Genomic DNA, 21,197 nt, shown 5'->3' on the forward strand with positions numbered 1-21,197 from the left:
CAATGGAGGAGTTTTAACTGTTGTGATATAATTATTTCTTATGATAATTATCTGTGACTTAAGAAGCTTAGTGGATTTGTTTCAAAGAATTGTCCAATGGTGGGACAAGCCTCTAGGCCAAAATCAGATGTTGTATTGACTATTACCCAAAGACTAACATTTTTTCCCTTTTAGATGTCATTGAAGATTACTACAATTGAAACTCCTGTATTATTATTATTACCTTCTCTCCTTAAATAAAGTAAATAATAAAGAGCTATTACTAGGTCAAAAGCCTTGGTCAAAATTGGTGCACACTTGTTCAGTTAGGCATCATGCCATAGATTCACCAGCACATTAAAGAGGATATGCATGCCACAGTTACTGCTTAAATTTAAGAGTATTAATTTAATGCTTTGTTTGATAAAATAGAAATAAAATTAATAAAAAATTAGGGTAAAAATGAAAAATATAATTTTTTTAAGTTCATTGCTTGATAGAGTTAAAAAAAAAATTCTTTTTTAAAAATACATAATTTTGAAGCAACATATACATCTATCCCATTTTCTCTCCTCTTATAATCCTAATTTTGAAAGATTGATTTTTTATGCATTAGGATAGAAAATAATCATCTCTAATTTTTTTTTTCTACCAATATTCTTCCCTACCTAGCACACTCAAATTTTATTTTCTTTCCACTTTTCCACTCTCTCATTTTCTTCTTTCACTTTTTCACTCAACCAAGCACATCTTAAAAAGGCATTCGATACGATGGAAAATGATAACTTTCATCAGAATTTATTTAGTGGGGTAGTGATTCCTGAGTTTGATATGCTAAAAACTATTAACTCTTCTGGGAATATAACTTTTCTTCGAGAGTTACTTTCCTTCAACCATGAGAATGTTATTTCTTTAAATATTGGTAAGAAAATAACTTTTGTATGTGTTGCTACCTTAAGTTGCTTGTTTGCTTAAAATGAGAATTGCAATGGAATTGCTAGACTGCAGTAGCCACTACAGTTTGACATTGCTAAAACTATGCAAACAAAAACTCATAGTACACCAAAGTTTGTTTATGCAGTTCAGTTTTCTTACATCTGCGAAGTCTAGCTTAGTGAGTAATTCCACTATTTTAATCTACTATACAATAAGTGATTCACACTTTATTACTCCCCAGTTATAGAATTGTCACCTTAGTACCTAAAGACTAAAACGCTCACCTCCAAATCCCCCATTTAGAACTTGGGCAGTAAACATTCAACAATGTTTATAGTATCAGCTCTCATAATATAGTTCCACAACAAACATATTACAAGGCACTCAATTAGCTCTCATTCAAAACCTATACAAGCCTCCAAACATATATCGATTTTGGCTTGCTAATATAGAATCTAAGTGAATACAAAGTAACTCTTTAAAAATAGCTATTATAACAATGACAATCAAATCAAAATCACTCAAAGATATGCTCTCCAAAATCAGTAGCACTATCTCAATCACATCTCCACAATCCAAGGAGTTAATTGATTCACATAAATCCAATCCAATCTATAGTTGACACTCCAAAGTGCCACTTTACTACTCTCAACTCATTTTACCTCAACACTATATAATTGAAAAGTTAAATTTTATATTTGATACAAAATTATCCTTTTTCTTATTTATTTTCATAATGCAATACTTCATCACCAAAAAATAATAAAATTATTTAATTTTAAATTTATTTTAAATACTATTGAATTACATTTTAATTTAATACATATGAAATGTTTAAATTTTATTTTCAATTTAATAATATATTAATGAGATAAATATTTTAATTATTTTTATTTAAAATATATAAACAATATTAAAAATAAATAAATTAAATTACTTGCTTTTTTTATGGTAATTACTTGTTTGTTAATAATAAACTAACTTTTGTAAATAATAAATAGCAGTGAAAAATGTTAAAATTAATCAAATTTATATTTTATTGAATGGAAACAGTTTTGAAATTTACTATCACTAAAGTGTTTAGTTCATCAAATATATTAATGTAATCTTCTTGGGATTTTAATTAGTACTTTTCTAATATACCAAATGTTGTAATGTTACATTTTGATAATTACAATCTTAAGAATTGCATTCCTACAAATTACATTTCATTAGAATCTTACAAAAGAAAATACCAAATGTCACGAATTCACCAAATTTAAATTTTTACATTTAAAAATAGAATAAATTTCATAACTCGAAAAGTATGGTTAGAGATTTAAAAATATTAAAAATTAAAATATTTGTTACCAAAGTGTTGAGTACGACTTTTGCAATCTCACAAGAAAAATAAATTTATTTTAACTATTGTGAAAATAAAATAAACTAATAAAAAGACATAACCTAAGTAACAATAATTTAAAATATTTAAAAATAAATTGATGTGACGAAATTTTCGACCTTAGGTGCAAAGTTAATTTCGGGGACAGAACTGATCATAGATTATAGTTGTTTTTTTGCTCAATGATAAACCGGTTAAAACTGTCAAAACAATAACTTCAAAATCACCAATCGGTTTTTTAATTTGAAAATTAATTGCGAGAATAACTTAACTATTAACCCTTACCAGTTGAAACATTAAGAGACTCTCCTACTATTTTAATTCGCTAATAACCTTATAGATTAAAAAGACTAAACTCTAATTATAATTAATAAAATCAACCATGCAGTTCCTTTAAATTAGATCACTTATTATCCGCTTTAGAAAAACACAATGATAATAATAATAGATTAGAAGGATGCTAATAATAACAAGGGACAATCCTATTTTGTAACGAGTAATGGTGGGTTTAGATGAACAGTGAAGTGCAGTGCATTTAACTTATTTTTCTGTCTCACGCTACAGTATCACTACAATATCTAATCTCACTACTACCATTGTTTTTACACTAACTACAGGTAAATGCATTATCTATCCAAATCCACCCTAAAACTAATTGAATAACACCTACAAATCTCACAATTCTATTAAAACCGAGCTTCTGTCTCTGCCCTCAGTAAAACAGAATGCCGAAAATTATATAGAAAAATAAAGGGAAAAACATTCACATTTCCCTTTTTGTCAAGGTTGAAAAGATTCTCTTATAGGAGAAGATTTATATTTCAAGTGACCCTCTATAAAGATAATACAAAATAAAAATATTTAATACAATGAAAATCTTCAAAGTAAATTAAAAGAAAACATTTATCCTAAATAATTAATGATAATATTTGGTATCTTGGTAATATAACTTTTATTTTACAAAAGTCTTAAAAATTTGTCATGTGTCTCTTTTTTTTAATTTTTATATTTTATTATATCTTTATATGACATTTATCAATCCCTTAACACTATTTGTAAAATCTAAAATTTTACTAGAATCACATATATTATTCTAATAACTAAATCACCTAATGATAATAAAATATATAGAAAAGTCTCAATTCAAAATAACTACAAATTTAGAAGTAATATTAAACTAAAAGTCTTTCTTTTGCCGCTTATTTATCTTTCTTGCACTAACCACTTGCACTCCACCTTATATAGAGTTTTTCCTTGCAAATTCCACGAATTTAGCTCAATTTCTAATATCTTTTGACACAAATTGTCCTTATTAAAAATATCATAATTAATAATAATCAAAGTATTAGAATTAATGACCAAAATAAATGTTGTATATTGGGGTAAAATCAACAAATTGTTTAGAGGGCAAAAATTAAATTGTAATTTTACGATATTAAAATGTAAATTTATCATTTCAATAACTAATATCTTTTTAATTTTTAAAGGATCAAACTAAACTTTTGTTATTTTTAAGGGCCAAAATATAAATTTACCTTTACTAATTTAAATTTTTAAAATTTTTAAAAATTTAAATGAAAATTTTCCATTTTAAGAGGTCGGAACTCTTACCAACCCCTCGCTACGCCCTGGTTGTATATACAGTCTATCGATCTCATAACATTTGCTCTTAGAATTTCCGAAACTAACACCTCACATCCATTTAATCTTTACAACAATTCCTGTTAAAAATGTAAAATTAATTGGTCAATTTGGTAAATGAATTAAAAATTGACAATCGATCACCGAAAGAAAGTCAATAAAAAATCAAACTTTAAATTCATAATCTAAAATAATAAAACAAAGTATGTTTGGATTAATTGAATTTAGTAAATATAAACAATTAGTTATAGTCGGACTTTAACTCAAAGTCATGATATCGAAGTTTAAGAATATTATAACCACTTATTTCACTTTATTTTTGCAAGTAATGATTAAAAAATATCATTTCTTTGAGATCCTTCTTCATCATATGAATGATAATGTTTTTTTTTTTTTAAAAAAAGAGAGAGGAATTTCAATGATTGAAGATTCAAGTCATGACATGTCAAAATCAAACACTTATAGTGCTGCACTAGTTTGATTGAGCTGCTTCCATGAAACCCAAAGCCTAACTTGGGTCAAAACAATTTCAGATTTAGGTGATAACTTTAACTGTTTGAACCAAAAATTAAGAGTTGGCGGTGGTGCATGAAATTGCCCAAACAATTGCCCGGGGCTATTCTCACTCACATATGCCTAACTCTTTTGTTCTTTTTTTTCCTACACTTTCAAGTTTCAAGTTTCAATGTAGCTTCTTAAACACCCATTTTTAGTATCCAAATTCACTAGTAAACACTATTTAACATGCATATATAATTTAATGAAAATGACTGAATTTTAACTTCAAATTTCTATATCTTGGTAGTTTGACTTGGCTTCTTCCTCGGCTCCCACCTTCTAACTTGTCTTCCACGCTCACTTTCTCTGCCTTGGCTTTTCTCTATATATTTGTATTCCAAGCACTTTGTTCAAGGCATCAAAAACATTACATTAAGATTTTTCTCTCGACCCTTTTTCTTTTCTTACCCAACTTACCATCAAAATCCACATTTCATTTCTTTATCTGCAATTGTTTTACACAAATTCATGGCTCGTTTTAGTTCTTTGGTTCTTATTTTGTTGGTGGTCTTTGCAGCTTCATTCATGCCACAAATGGAAAGTAGGAAGCTACTGATGAACACTGCGGAAAGCAACGGGAATCTTCCTCCATTGTTTGCCAGCTTGGTGCTCAATTCCCTTCCCAAGGGTGCAGTGCCATCTGCTTCAGCTCCTAGCAAGAAGGACCACTCCACGACACTCGGTAACGAGAAGCTTTTTGCTCGTCACCTTGCCGGTATTGATCGGATTCTTCAGTCAGTTCCAAGCCCTGGCGCTGGCCATTAGTTTCTCTCTCTCTCTCTTTTTCTTTTTTTCTTTTTGTAATTAATTCCTTGTAATATTATTATTTTGACTACATTTTTCTTTTTATTCTTTAAGGTTTAAACTTTCATTGTTCACATAAGTGTTTAGTCTCTCAATAAGGCTTTACATTGTTCTTTCTTTCAAATTATATCTATCCATTGGGATTGATTTTGTTATATTCCTTTGATTAATGCCATTGCCATTGATTTTGTAAATACGAGTGTCTCAATTCTTCTTATTGATTAGCTCATACATTTTCCTGTCTCTGTTTTTCTTTTATTATTTATTTCGATCAATCTCATTGAAATACAGTTCCATGAACAACAATGGAAAGGTCACCATACTTGTTAGCAAATAGTCTAATATTTATAAACAAGTTTAAAAATTAAAAAGAAGAAAAGTTACAACCTAGCCTCTGAATAATATGCTATAGTATTATCTTTGTTAGTTTGCTATTGAAACGTAAACAAATGTTAGGCAAAAAGTATGGGATGAAATAAGATAAAAGATACAAATACGTTGTTAATGTTATGCAAATATGGTAAAAAGAGTAAATTATTGTACTAGAAAATCAGGTTAGGTTTAATTTACAAGAAAGATTGAAGGGGTCACAAGCAGTCCTACTTAAAATCCAACCTCCTAGATAAAATCTCCAGCACAATTTATAACTAAAATTATACCCTACAAAATATTGAAAGATAAATAAAAACAATAAAGAACACCAAAAATTTAATGACGTTCAGCAAATTATGCCTACGGCCTCGGACACTATCAAATATATTTCATTACAAAAGATTTAAGTGAAAAATTAAAAATAAGAAGAGGGAAAATTGCCTTATGAAGAAACTGACAAATTTTGGGATGATTCAAACGTGGAGAAACAATCCCTATTTATAATAGTACAAACTCTCCACAACCTTGTAATTTTTACATGTGAGATTGTGTTATTTCAACAAATTTCCACATCCTTAATCTCACATTTGGTAGTGTCTTCAAATTTCAACTTTCAAATTTTCACATTGATCAAGTCCAAACATAGTTGGAACTTGACCGTAGTCACAACATTAGTCATCATATCGACAAGATTCTTAGTGGTTTAAATTTTCTAGATCTTCACTCTTCTTTCTTCCAAAATCTCTCGTACAAAATGATACCAGAAATCAATCCATTTCGTCCTTACATGATAAACTTGATTCTTTGCTAACTGAATAGCACTATGACAATAGCAATGTACTTTGACATACTTCTACTTAATTTTCAGTTCACCAAGTAACCATTGAAGCCAAATGGCCTCTTTTACAAACTCTGTGATTGTCATGTTGACCTGACGTCAAATGTAGTAGTTATTTTAGGTCATTTCTACACTTATCAAGCTTGTTTTCTTGGTATTCTATAATTAAATATTACGTTTTCAGTATTAGTAGGTTAGGAACGAAATGTTAATCAAATAAGCATTTTTACACTTTTTTTGATGTGTGGCTGATTCGGGCCTCAGAAAGTTCTAATAGGTTAATTAAGTGTGCAGGAAGTCATTTTAGGCCAAAGACTTCAAGGAACAAAGGTCGTGGTGTGACACAACATCAAGAAGCATCTCAGGCTAAAGTAATGCACGAAATCCCGACGTGAGGACCTTCCACATCCTGACAAGCTCTTCCTTGGCGTGGTGACGTTGTAATGCCCTTAACCTGCCCCAATGAACCAGACCCGAATATTGAGTGCTACACCCTATTACAGATGTAACACAATCCTTCAAGTTTTTGTCTATGTGAAAGTTCTATCTGTAACCATTGTAAAGTTTAGTTTTCTATTCGAAGTTCCTATGTATGTACTGCAAGTGATTATCAATACAATTCAAGATACTTAAAATTTTCAGTGACATCTAAGTTTAACCTCCAACTTGACTAAGTACCTTAGAGTGATGATAAAAACATAAATATGGGTTCAAGCTTGAATACACCTCTTAACTCGATCTGTATGCATAATAGCCATAGCTGCCACTCATCGGCATGTCCCTGGTGTCGTCCCTCGGCGTGTACTTCTTTGTAACCTGGAACATGAAATAACTTTAGTAAGCTCATAAGAACTTAGTGAGAAAATCATTAAATACCTATTTCCTTGCAACACAATGTGTTAGATTCTCTGCATATCCTGCATGTTTTCTTTGACCTTTCTTTCCCTCTGGCGGGTACTTCACCAAAATTTTCCTCCTTCGAATTGTAATTATCCTTTCTTACCTAAAGCCACCACTTCTCTCTATTTTTCTTTAATAACTTACCTTTCTTTTACCATGATTAAGCTATCAGTTTTTCATGCTCTAGAGTGCAGCCCACACTCAGGTGGTCGATTCTTTCTTTATGAGTGTACCTTATTTACAAACTCTTTACCTTCTATGTCTCTTTAAATCTTATCTTTTTTTGCAAACCTTAACTATCTCATTCATCTTATTAATAGTTTCATAATTTTGATTCATGCTTACCGACTTTACCATTTGCTTTTAGGGGCGAGATAGACTATGCCAGTCACTTAGCACAGAGTTTACCACAAACTATCTTTTAGGGTTCCTCTTTAGAGTTTGCCAAGATTTTTATTACTTTCAAGTCTCATTTTCTTTGTTTATACCTTAAGACTAGGTAGGATTCACCACAACTTTCCATATGAGGTTTTTCCTTTAGTGTTCTTTGTATGCCTTATTCCTTCTACTTGCCTCATACATTATTCTTTCAGAGTTCATTACATTTACCATATCGTCAGAAAACCTTACACGTCGTTCCTCCATTGTTCATCAAAATTCCTTTCTTTTCATTCATTATTCACTACACGGGCGTTCTCTGAGATAGATGTCATAATGACAATTATTTAGATTGCACTACGAAGGCGTTCCTTTAACAGAGGTAGCCACGAAAGCTTTCTTTTCAGAGATTTGCCACAAAGGCATCATTTTTATTCAGTACTCACTAAAAAGGCTTCCCTTTTAGAGATTTGCCACAAAGGCATCATTTTCATCCAGTACTCGCGAAAAAGGCTTTCCTTTTAGAGATTTGCCACAAAGGCATCATTTTCATTCAATACTCCCCACAAAGGCTTTCTTTTAAGTGATTTTCCACAAAATGCATCATTTTTATTTAGTACTCGTCACAAAGGCTTTCCTTTAAGAGATTTTCCACAAAGGTATCCTTTTCATTCAGTACTCGCCACAAAGGCTTTCCTTTCAATGATTTTCCACAAAGGCATCCTTTTCATTCAGTACTCGCCACAAAGGCTTTCCTTTAAGAGATTCTCCACAAAGGCATCCTTTTCATTCAATATTCGCCACAAAGGCTCTCCTTTCAAAGATTTGCCACAAAGACATCCTTTTCATTCAGTACTTGCCACAAAGTTCAATGATTTTCTACAAATGAATCATTTTCTTTCAGTACTCGCCAAAAAGGCTTTCCTTTTTGTAGGTTTGCCACAAAGGCTTTCCTTTTCATAAGTTCACCACAAAGGTTTTTCTTTTCTGACATGTTTACAATAGGGATTCACATAGACTCATATTACCTAAAGTTTTCCCTTCATCGCTCGGGATCACACAAAAACCCCATTCGGTAATAACCTTCATTTAGTTCTTCCCATATGGTGCCATAACTCACCAGTTATGTTCTTATACGATATGGTGTTTTCGTATAATGCCATAGCCCACCAGCTACGATCTTACACAATATGGTGCCATGGAAATTTCCTTTCAGAGGATCATATTTAAAGTTCTGATGGACTCCTTTAGATGACTCTGGAGGCAGACACAGACTCATCAATCATACTTACTCATTCATAACAGACACATTCCATAGTATGTTTCCAAACATACAAGTCACATTCCTTATTAGAATCATCAGATTTCAAGCTATCAGATTTCAAGCCATCAGATTTCAAGCCATCAGATTTTAGTCTTCACATTCCTATTACACACTTAGACCATCAGATTTCAAGCCATCCATACATACAAGTCCATAATTCATACATTTCTCATTAGAATCATCACATAATAATTTTCTAACATGAATCTGATGGTTTTATCTCTTTTCACCAAAGCTTCTAAAATGGATAACACACATGCAAGATTCAACTTAATGACTCACCTAATGACTTCGATGGGCAGCCTAAAGTCCAGATCCGCACTCAACAAGATATTGCAGCAATCACTACCTTGTACAATAGAAGATCACCATTAAAACCTATCCATGTAGCTCTTACAATCATTTCAAATCCAAAAACTCATAAACAAAGCCTTAGTTCACCAGACATTCATGTAAACCTACTTTTACAAATACATAAAACTCACATTGTCATGGAAAAAGATCACTTAGTAAATCCCAAAATTTTAGATCTAGCTTAGACAAGAAAAATACTTCTTGTTTCCTCCAACTATAGATATTAATACCTTGGAGAAAAGAGGAAATAATATAACTCCACTTAACCAAAATAAGTACTCCTTTAAATTAACCTAAGTCTCTATTGGACATTGGTAAACGTCACATCCATATTAAATTGTCTTATCCAAAATCTGCCACTTCCAAGAAACCCACTCGATTGTTTCCTTAGCTTTTAGCTTTTCTTGATTTATTTTCGGTTAATTCCTAACTAGCTTACCTTATAACTTAACAAGCTCGGGGCCACAAGTATTGCAGGGCATGCTATACCACAAGGGTGAACTTATACCCTAAAAATCATTTTTCATAACCAAAATTATTTTTTCATTAATCATAGTAATCTATCATGAAATCCTCATCCCCTTATTTTTATGTTGGGGTTTACTCGTTCAACATGTGAAAATGAGCTTTTGGGCGAGTTCTATTTCACCAATCATACTTCTTTATGACTATACGCCCCCTATTGTGTCTACCTGAACTAGGGTATTATAGGTGCACTTGAAAAGGTCTTACACTTAATCAAATTCTAACGTCAAACACTCTAAACTTATTCCATAAGCCTTACTTTTATTAACAACACTTGAATACTCAGGGCTTTGCCGGACGGGATGTTACAAACGTGGCGATGATAGCTTCTGCGTGGAAAGCAAGTTGGCAGCCTTATTTTGAAAGCAGTTAAAGATACAATTTCATATCAAGCATTTATTAGTATTGAGGGTATATCAACCATAAAGTGCACGTATTTTAGCCTATAAATAAGAGCTTCCTATATAGATTTAGACATAGAAGTGCAGGCGTAGATAGAAAATTTTTCCTATTCAGATTTTAGTTTTCGTTTCTTTTCATGCTCGTGTATTCGAAACTTTTCTATTCCAATGTGAAGATAATTGCGAGTGAAGATTGCTCTAGATTCGCGCTTCAATATATTTGAAAGAAGTTAAAGATACAATTTGATATCAAGCATTTATTAGTATCGAGGGCATATCAAGCATAAGTGCACGTATTTTAGCCTATAAATAAGAGCTTCCTGTATAGATTTAGACATAGAAGTTCAGATGTAGATAGAAAATTTTTCCTATTCAGATTTTAGTTTTCTTTTCTTTTCATGTTCGTGTATTTGAAACTTTTTTATTCGAATGTGAAGACAATTACGAGCAAAGATTGCTCTCGATTCACGCTTCAATATATATATTCATGAGCATTCTTGTATCTCTTCTTTTCTATTTGTTTTTTTATTTTCTATTAATTTGGTTAATTGATCATTGTATAAATATTTAAATAGATTATCGTGCTTATTTCATATCTCGCATGAGTCAATTAATAAACTAAGTTATTTGTTAATTGATTATTTACCTAAAATTGGTTGTTTATTAAATAGTACTTATTATATTAGGGAGTGACACCCTTGATAGAATATCGAGACATGTGAGACTGAAAGGGTATCCTATTGTGTATAAGTTGGGCCGAGTGGAGAGCTCGACCGGGTATCCATATACCTAGGAAGAGACCAGAAGCATGACTTAGGTGGTAATCCTTAGTGTATATGAGACTGGAAGGGTATTCTTGCTAAGGGTGATTATAGGGGTTTAATTGGTTATAGGCTAGAGGTTCACATTGATGACACTAGGAATAGGAAAGTCTGTTAGGTTAGTTTAGGTTAGTTAATTTAAATAGTCTAATTAAAATTTTGATTTGGATTCAAACTACTAATTCGTGACTCAGCTGGATTAGTAATTATTTTTTATAATTAATTTAATAATAATTTCTCCAATCTGCAATCCATTGGGCACGATCCTTGTAATACTTACCAGTGTTTCATTGTAAACTTTACTATATTACAATTTGACCCGTAAGCTTGCGAACATCACCGGTTTAATTTTATATTTTTTATGTGCTATTTATACTATAAATTATAACTCGTTTATAGGCGGTCACATATACTTCGCTTTTATAGAAGATAAACTAACTATTGACTGTAAAGTAGACTTCCAACTAACTGGTGTCTTTGTAAGGGTAAACACATACCCAATAATTGATTATCGTTTGTCCAAATCACCAGCATAGTCTGAATCACAATATCCAACCACACCATGATTATCTTCCTAATCAAAAAACAATCTAATATCCATTGTATTCTGGATATATTGCAAAATCCATTTCATAGCTTTCTAATATTCCTTTTTTGGATTATGCATATACTTGTTCACGACCCCAATTACTTGTGAAATGTCAGGTATTGTACATACCATAACATATATTAAGCTACCAACAACATTTGCATATGGTATATTTGACATATATTCTCATTTTGCATTATTCTTTGGTGATATATAAGCATTAAGCTTGAAATGTTGAGCAAAAGGGGTGCTAACAAGTTTTGATTTTTCATTCATGCCAAAATGCTTTATCAATTTTCTCAGATATTTTTTCTGAGTCAAAGAAAGCCTCTTTAAGCTTCTATCTCGAGTTATCTCTATACCAAAAATCTTCTTTGCTTTACCTAAATCATTCATCTCAAACTCCTTCTTGAATAGTATCTTTAGCTTCTCAATCTCTACTTGACTTTTTGAAGCTATCAACATATCATCAACATAAAGAATAAGATATATGAGAGAACTATCTTGAAGCTTGTGAAACTACACATAATGACCATATTTGCTTCTTGTGTACTCCTATTTTTTTTATAAACTTGTCAAATTACTTGAAACACTGCCTCAGATATTGCTTTAAATCGTACAATGATTTTTCAGGTTTACACATTTAATTTTCTTTTCCAGCAACCTTGAATCCTTCTGGCTGAGTCATATATGTTTTCTCTTCCAAGTCCCCAAGTAAAAAAAAACAATTTTACATCCAACTGAACTAGTTTCAAATCCAATTGTGCCACCAAAGCCAATAAATTCTAATAGAGAAATGTTTCACAAATAGAGAAAATACCTCACTTTAATTAATTCCCTTCTTCTGAGCATAGCCTTTTGCCACCAATATTTCTTTGTAACAAACATCATCTTGGCTGGGAAATTCTTCTTTCTTTACAAACACCCAATTGCACCCAATCGTCTTCTTTCCGTTCGACAGTCTGGCTAACTTTCAAGTCTTATTCTTATTAAGGGATTACATTTCTTCATTCATGACAATCCTCCACTTTTTTTCTTCTGAACTTTGAATTGTTTCATTAGAAGTGGTAGGAATGTCATCAACAACAATTGAGAATGCATAAGCCACCATATTAGCAAAGTGAGCCGACTTTTTAATTATTCTCTTCGACTTATTAGTTGCAATAGATTCAAGTTGTTGTGGAAGTTCTTGGTTCTAAACCTTTTCTTCACTGGAGGCTCCTTCTTCCACTAAATCCTTCCTACTAGATTCTCCTATCATAAGAGAATCATTTAGTTTTTCATTTGTTGGAATCACCACTCTTTCAAACTCCACCTGCTTATAAGTACCATCTGACTTCTCTTTTTACACCTTTGAAAACATTATAGAGTCATCAAATGTGACATCCCTGTGGAAGATAATTTTCTTTGTTTTTGGACACCATAGGTGAAAACCCTTTATACTAGAAGTGATCCTAAAGAACATTGTTTTCTTTGCTCTTGGATCTAACTTTTATTCCTTAACATGATAGTATGTAATGGAACCAAACACATGTAAGGAATCATAATCAGTAGCAGGATTCCTACTTCATTTCTCTAATGGTGTTTTTCCTTCAATTGTAGTAAATGGTAAACGATTAATGAGATGGAATGCATAAGTTATAGCCTCAACCCAAAACTCTCTACCCAATCCAGTATTGGATAGCATTCATTGAACTTTCTTCAGCAACGTTTGATTCATGCGTTCTGCCACCCCATTATGTTATGGTGTAGATTTGATAGTGAAGTGTCTGGTGATGCCTTCATAATCACAAATATTTGCAAATGGGTAACTTTTATACTCTCCACCATTGTCTGTGCGAAGGTGCTTGATCTTTTTGCCCATTTAAGTTTCCATAATCTTTTTCCACTTAAGAAAATTTTTTAACATTTCATCCTTTATCTTCATTGTATACACCAACACTCTTCGGGAATAATCATAAAGAAAAGTTACATAATAATGTTTTCCTCCCCAAGAGATTATTTTAGAGAGACCCTAGACATCTGAGTGAACATAGTCCAATATGCCTTTAGTATTATGGATTGTTGTCTCAAACTTCACCTTTGTATGCTTCCCTTTGATAGAATGCTTATAGAAATCTAGTTTATAGGTTCTTACTCCTTTCAATAATCCTTTATTTATGAGTAAGTTCAAGGATTTTTCACCTACATGTCCCAAACGTACATTCCATATCTTAGGTGCTTCTAACTCCCAATTTTTAATTGATGTCGAAGTAATTGTCTTATTAACTGTACTACTAAGATAGTGGTACAGGTTATTATTCTTGTAAACCCTTTCATTACCATGTGTGCACCAGAAATAATCTTCATCACACAATCTTTAGCTCTCACTTCGAAACCTTTTGATTTCAAGGTTCCTACAATAATGAGATTCTTCATGAAATCCAGCACATAACAAACATCATGTAAAGTTATGATTGATTCATCATGATTTCTCAATTGAACAGAACCAATCGCATATGTGGTAAGAGGAGAATCATTTGTTGTATAGAAATTTTCACCCTTTAGTGCTTTAAAATCAAAGAACCACTCCAAGTGAGGATATATGTGATAGCTACAAGCTGAATCCAACATCCATACATTAGAATATTCATTTACTAATGTAACAAATGAGAGATCTGAATCTTCATCATCACATTCAGCTACATTTTATTCTACTACAACTTTCCCTTTATTAGATTTACCCTTATTTTTCAACTTTGGGCAATCTTTCTTGCAATGTACTTTTTCTCAACAAAACACACTCATATTTTCTTAGTGTCCCCCTTGACTTGGATCTTCCCTTCTGTACTTTACTCCGGGTGTGTGAATGACCTTGGACTACCAAAGCTTCTCCATCTCCAATTAAATTTCCCTACTTTTCCTTCTTTCTTAGTTCATAATTGTATAAAGCTGCACACACTTCACTAAGAGATATATCAGTCTTCCCATGAAGTAGAGTAATTTTGAGGAACTCAAACTGCTTAGGAAGTGACCCCAACAATGTCAAATTCAAATCTTCATCTTTGAAAGTCTCATCTATATTCATCAGATCAGTGGCTACTTGATTAAAACTGGTGATGTGATCATTCATAGTGTTATCCAGAACATAAGTGAAGCGCAACAAGCTTTTCTTCATGTAGAACTTATTCTGACTATTTTCCTTCAAAAAATTTCTTTTGATGCAAACCACAACTTATTTGCAGAAGTCTCATTTAAGAAAGTATACCTTTACTCTCAAGAAAGGCATAATTCACATGCCAAACGATTGATAGTCTTCCAATCTTTCTCCTTCACATCATCTGATTTCTTTTCACCAATGGTACGTCCAAACCTTGTTGAAAAAGAACATCTAGAACCTCAATTTGCCACATACTGAAATGGCTTATGTCTTCAAAGATCTCTACTGCCAATCTCATATTTGTCACTGTCGGTCTCGCCCACATAGATGATGTTGGAGCTATCAATATTGTAGATGTAGATACTCTTGTATTGTCCACCATTTTAGGCATAATCTCTTAGTATGCCCAGGGGAATCTTTTCTGGTATGGAATATCAGTTTAAAATACAGCCATAAAGCATACTTTGAATAACTTGACTTTGATACCACTTGTTGTGTGAATAGGTTAAAAAAGTAAATTATTGTACTAGAAAACCACACTAAGCTTAATTCTCAGTAAAAATTGGAGGAGTCACAAACAATCTCACTTAAAACCCAACCTACTAGACAAAATCTCCATACAATTAAATTTAATAGCACAATATATCACTACAATTATACCCTACAAAATATTGAAAGATAAATAAAAATAATATAGAACACTGGAAATTTAACGGCGTTCAACAAATTATGCCTTCATCCTTGGGCACTACCAAATATTTTTAATTACAAAAGATACAAGTGAAAAATTACAAATAAAAAGAGGGAAAATTTACCTTGTCAAGAAAATGACAAATTTTGAGATAATTCAGAGGTGGAGAAACATCCCCTATTTATAATAGTACAAACTCTCCACAACCTTGTATTTTTTAGATGTGAGATTGTGCTATTTCAACAGTTAACACATTTATTTTTCTTTATTATTATAAATAATACAAAAATGAGATAAAATAAGTTATGAACATAACATGAAAGATAATTAAATTTTTTTAAAATAACATAAACACAAATATGGAAATATGTCAAAAGTTACTTAAATCAAGTACAAATATGTTAAACTTATACTAATAATACTATAAATAAAATTAAGTGATAATAGAAAAACATGACACTAAAAAATAACATGAGCGAAATATAACACAAATTCTTAATTTTTTAAAGAAAAATAAGATGAAACAAAGTAATAAAAGACACAGGAGAAATATTAATAATCATTTTCACGTCAAATTGCCCTTAATAAAATAATCCATGCAAAGTTGAATTAATCCCGATAAAAGAAATAAAGATATTGCTTTACGGTGTTTGATACAAATTAGCAACTTAATTACATTGGTATCGATTTAGTTTTTGTTTGACAATACATTGAAAAAATCAACTCAAAATTAATAAATAGTAAATAATAATTCATAATAAAAATAAATTATAGAAATTTTTCAATAAAAAATATGTAAAATATCATATTTCATTTTTGTTTTAAATAAGGAGATAAAGAGCTCCTTATCATTTAATATAGAACACTTTCAATTCTTTTTATTTTATTTCTTTTAACATTATCCTTTAAATGCTTTATCTTTATAATTTTCAAAATTACATTTATCAAACAAGATAATCATATTTCATACTTATTTTTTTAAAATATATCAAATAAATTTTATAATCTAAATTCAAGACTTAAATTTTAATTTATCAAGCACGTTAGTTACTTGATCTATTATAATCTCACTTGTTGTTGTAGAACCTTTAGAAGCTGATATTTATACCCTCTAATTGATTTCTAACCGTTGTGGTTGTTGAGGATTTGAATAGAGTTGTTGGGATGAAAATATCAGATCATTAAATTCACCTACAACAAAAGGTATCGATACTTTTTCTATGAGCATCCATACTATAGCATTTAATTCATGATTCTGTGACCGCTAAAGTTAGTTTACAATAAAACCAAGACATTTTATCAATATCTGGTAAAAGGTATCAATACCTTTTGTGATTGGTTGAAAAATCGTCAAGTCAGATTTGGTATTGATCTTGAAAAAGGTATCAATAAAAATTGTATGGGTATCGATACATTTTGAAAAAGATTGATACTTTTGGTAGGGAGCAGTTTTTCAATCAATTTAAAAATGGTTTCAATCAATTTAAAAATGCTTTGGACTTATAATTTCTTTGCTAAAAAACAAACTTTATTCAAAAACATTTTTGTTTGTTATATAAAAACAATTTATCAAATAAAACTAGTTTAACATATTCTTATTTATAATTTTTAGTCCAAATACTTAATATTGTTGATTAGTCAGATAAAATTTTTTAAACAAAATACTATTCTAACAAAAATATTTATTTTAGCATGATGATTTGGAATAAGACTGTCACATCCCGAAAATCGGGTTAGAAGAAATTGGGTTAGTGCAACCTAGAGTGGTCACATTTTGATTTTTGAGTTAAGATTGTGAAATTATGTGAAGTGAGTTAATCTGGTTCAGTGGTTAGGTGTTGTGCTTATGTATGTGAAGTTCTAGGTTTGAATTTTTCGCTTAATTTTTTGTTATTTTGGCCTAACCTCTATCCTTAAACATTTGACATAAATAATATTTTTGCTCAATTGATAAGAGTGAGTCTGCTGGTTCAGAGGTATGGTTATAGCTTACCTTTTGGTCTTGTATTCAAATTCCCATGTGTGCAAAGTGAAATTTTTTTTTAAACTCTAAGGAAAATCTTATAGGTGGTTAGTTAATGTGATTTAGTGGGATGTTGGTAGTTTTGAAATTTACCCAAAAATCTCTCCCCACTCTTCCAACTAATCTACCATCCCATTTTTGTTGACATTATTTTTCCCACTTTCTGTTCTTATAGCCATTATTCTTTTGTGTCTGTAAATTTGTTTTTACCATTCTCTCTCCTCTTTTTCATGTTTTGTTTCATTCCAATTTTGTTGAGATCGAAAAACACCATGAGGGGGTGAATTGGTGTATTAAAATGACTCAAGTATTTATAGTGATTCCATCTCAATTGCCTATCTCCACTACCTTAGCTTTCCTCAACTAAAGATTTTCCAAGTCCACTAGATTTGAACCTTTAAGGACAAGATTTAACCTTACAAATTCCTATCGTTTCAAAGGTAAGATTGAACCACTTCCCCTTAAGGTTTTCTATCCAAAACCTTAAGTAACACCTCACAAATGAGAGAAAATAATGATGAATAAGATGATACCTATAAAAGGTAGATAATCAACAATTAAGCACTCTTAGAAAAAGTTACAACACTTGAAAGAATGATAGAAAACTTAACCCACAAGTGTGTACAAGAAATATTTAGTAAAAGATAGAAAATTGAGTTCTTGGAATTTTGGCACTTGTTTCTATTTCTTTAGTGAGGAGTTTGGACCTTATATTTAAATCCTTTAACAACCTTGTGGACATTTGTAGCTGTTAGAAACAAAATAGAGTCGTTGTAGCCATAAAAACTAGCATTAGATATAGTCTGCAGCTTCCTTGTAACTGTAGAAGTCCTTCCAAAATATGACCGTTGGGCTTGTTGTGTCGGTAGAGCTCCTTTTGTACCAGTAGAACTCTGAGGGTTTCAACTGGTACCGATAAAACCTAGCAGAGTATTAGTAGAAGTGCAGGGGAGGCTGAACTTTGGCTACTGTCTTGACTTTTCTCTGTAGAAGTCCTTAAGGTACCAGTAGAACTCTGGTTGTATCGATAGATTGGACCAGGATATTGGTAGAGATTCCATGCCAAAATTACCTTGCACACTAGACTGCGTTCCACCGATAGAAGTCGAAGTTGTTTCGATAGAACTAGGGTTCTACTGGTAGAATTCTATAGCCTTTTTAAGGTCTTTCCATCTTGATATCTATTGATACTTGTCCACCTAAGTATTGGTAGAAGTCCTTCAGACTTCAAAAACTCATTAAAAATTAAGTTAATTTAAGGCTTTTTAAATGTTTATCTTGTCCAACACTTTGAAAATAATTTTAAGGACTTATAAACAATTTTTGCAAATTTAAGTATAGGATTTTTAATATACTTTTTGTTATATTAAAATACTTGAAAAACTAGAGCTAACAATCTCCCCTTTTTTGATATAATAAAAACATTTTGAAAAAAATTACTAACTCTTATCTTAAAAATTATTTTCAAAATAAGCCTTTTTAAAAAAAATATTTTAGACGCCATTTCATTTAAATTATTTTCGAAATAAGCATTTTTCACCCCACTATGTGTTTCTTGATTGTTGATTGGCTTGCTCGTGATCTATTATTGTATTCATCATTTTAAGATAGCCCTTCTCGGTTGTTTTTTTAGTGTTTCTTTACTACTTATTTGTGTTTTTCTTTTATTTTTCCCTAGTTTTTTTCCTCTTTGGCGAGTTTTTCTCGTGTTTTTTGTTTCTTTCTTATGGCTATGGTGGGGGCGAAGACATTGGTCATTGGTGGCTACTGACTTCAGCTTTGTTGGGGGTGAATAGGGTTGTTGTCCTGTACGTTTGAAAAAACTTCAACCTTGGTGGTTGAGAGGCTTGAATCTCTCGAAGTGTAAGCTGGATACTTCCTTGATCTATTTGGGGGAAATCAGTCAAAATATCCCTTCCCTGGCCGTCTGCACCTATTGGTCTGTGTTGAATTATCGTTGGGTTTGGTGGTTTTTACTCGTGGTTTTCCTATTTTCCTTATATCATCTCTCATTTTTTCGTTTCTCTTTATTTCCCTATATTCATTCCATTTTTTGTAATTGCAAGGGACTGTTTAATAAGGTTTGGGGTGGTTTTCACTCCTTTTTGTGTTGTTTGTTTGTCGTTGAGCATGGTTGCGAACTATTATTGTTTTATCACTTTAGGATAGTTTTTTCTGTTTGTTGTTTTGTGATAATTTTTTCTGTTTTGTGTTTACTTCTTTTACCCCTCCATCTAGTTATTTCCCTTTTAGTTTTCTCTGGTGGTTCTCTTTCGTCTGGGCTGGTGGGAGGTGGCTTTGGTTCTTGGTGGGTTTGTCTTTTTGGTTCTGTTAAGCGTGCATGAGGTTTGCTGCCTGTGCATTGTGCTTGCCTGGTTCTCGGGGTTTTAGGGCTATGGGGGTGTATTAGGGTGTTCATTATGGCTGATGATTTGAACGAGTTACTCGCAAATTTAAAATTCTCAGAGTCTGAAAAAGAAAGAGTGGTGTGCCAAAATGCTACAAAATTGGACATGCAGGGATTTGAGGCATGTGTGGTTGGAAAAATTATGGCTGAGGAAAAAATCAATAGGGAGGCGATATATAGGGCTCTAAAATCTCTATGGTTTACGAAAGAACCGATAAATTTTGTGACAATGATGGATGGACTATTCTTAGTGAAATTTGGGTCAAATGAGGATAGGGAAAGGATATTTAATTTTCCCTTTGCAGCTTTGATCAGTGTTTATTTTCCATGGTTCCTTTTGTGAAAGGTCAAGACATGAGCCACTATAATTTTAACCATGTGCCATTTTGGGTCCAAATTTATAACATTCTTTTGGAAAGAATGAACCAACAACTGGCCATTAATGTTAGAGGAGCTATAGGAGAGTTATTGGTTATTGATTGGAGAGACAGGGATGGCTGCTAGATCGAGTATATTAGGGTGAGGGTTAAATTGGACATTTCTAAACCCCTAAGATGAGTTGTTTATATGGTTGGGACTGATAAAGACGAGATCATTTGGGCCATCAAGTATGAACAATTACCTACGTTTTGCTATACATGTGGTTGTATAGGACATCACACTAAAAAATACAGGTAGGCTAACAGTATCAAAGGCATTGATAATCCAAAATTTCAATATGGTAATTGGCTAAAGGTCAAACTGGGGTAGCCAAATCGGGGTACGAGTTTCTAGCGAAATGGAATTGCAACCTTAGGAATTGGGGAAAGGCAAAAAGGGGTGGATGGGAGGTCTGACAGTATGGCTCAGGGGGAGGGTTTCATGATGATACAAAAGGGGAAGGAAAAGGTCAAAACAAGGGATGAAGTATCAGACTCGTGCTCACCAACAAGTAAGCATGCGCCTCAGATAATGAATCTTAGAAGAACAATGATAAAGCGTAAAAAGAATAAAGTTGGGAACGGGGAAGGTTTGGTTGAAAGCCTGATAAGAATGGTTTGTAGGAAATTGATAGAGGGAGCTTTTCCTTTCAAGGAGGCGGCTAGTGATTAGCCCCGCTCGAAGCCATTATAATCCTTTGTTGGAACTGTCGTAGG

Source organism: Gossypium raimondii, chromosome 6 (genome assembly GCF_025698545.1).
Source record: "Gossypium raimondii isolate GPD5lz chromosome 6, ASM2569854v1, whole genome shotgun sequence".
Taxonomy (NCBI): Eukaryota; Viridiplantae; Streptophyta; class Magnoliopsida; order Malvales; family Malvaceae; genus Gossypium; species Gossypium raimondii.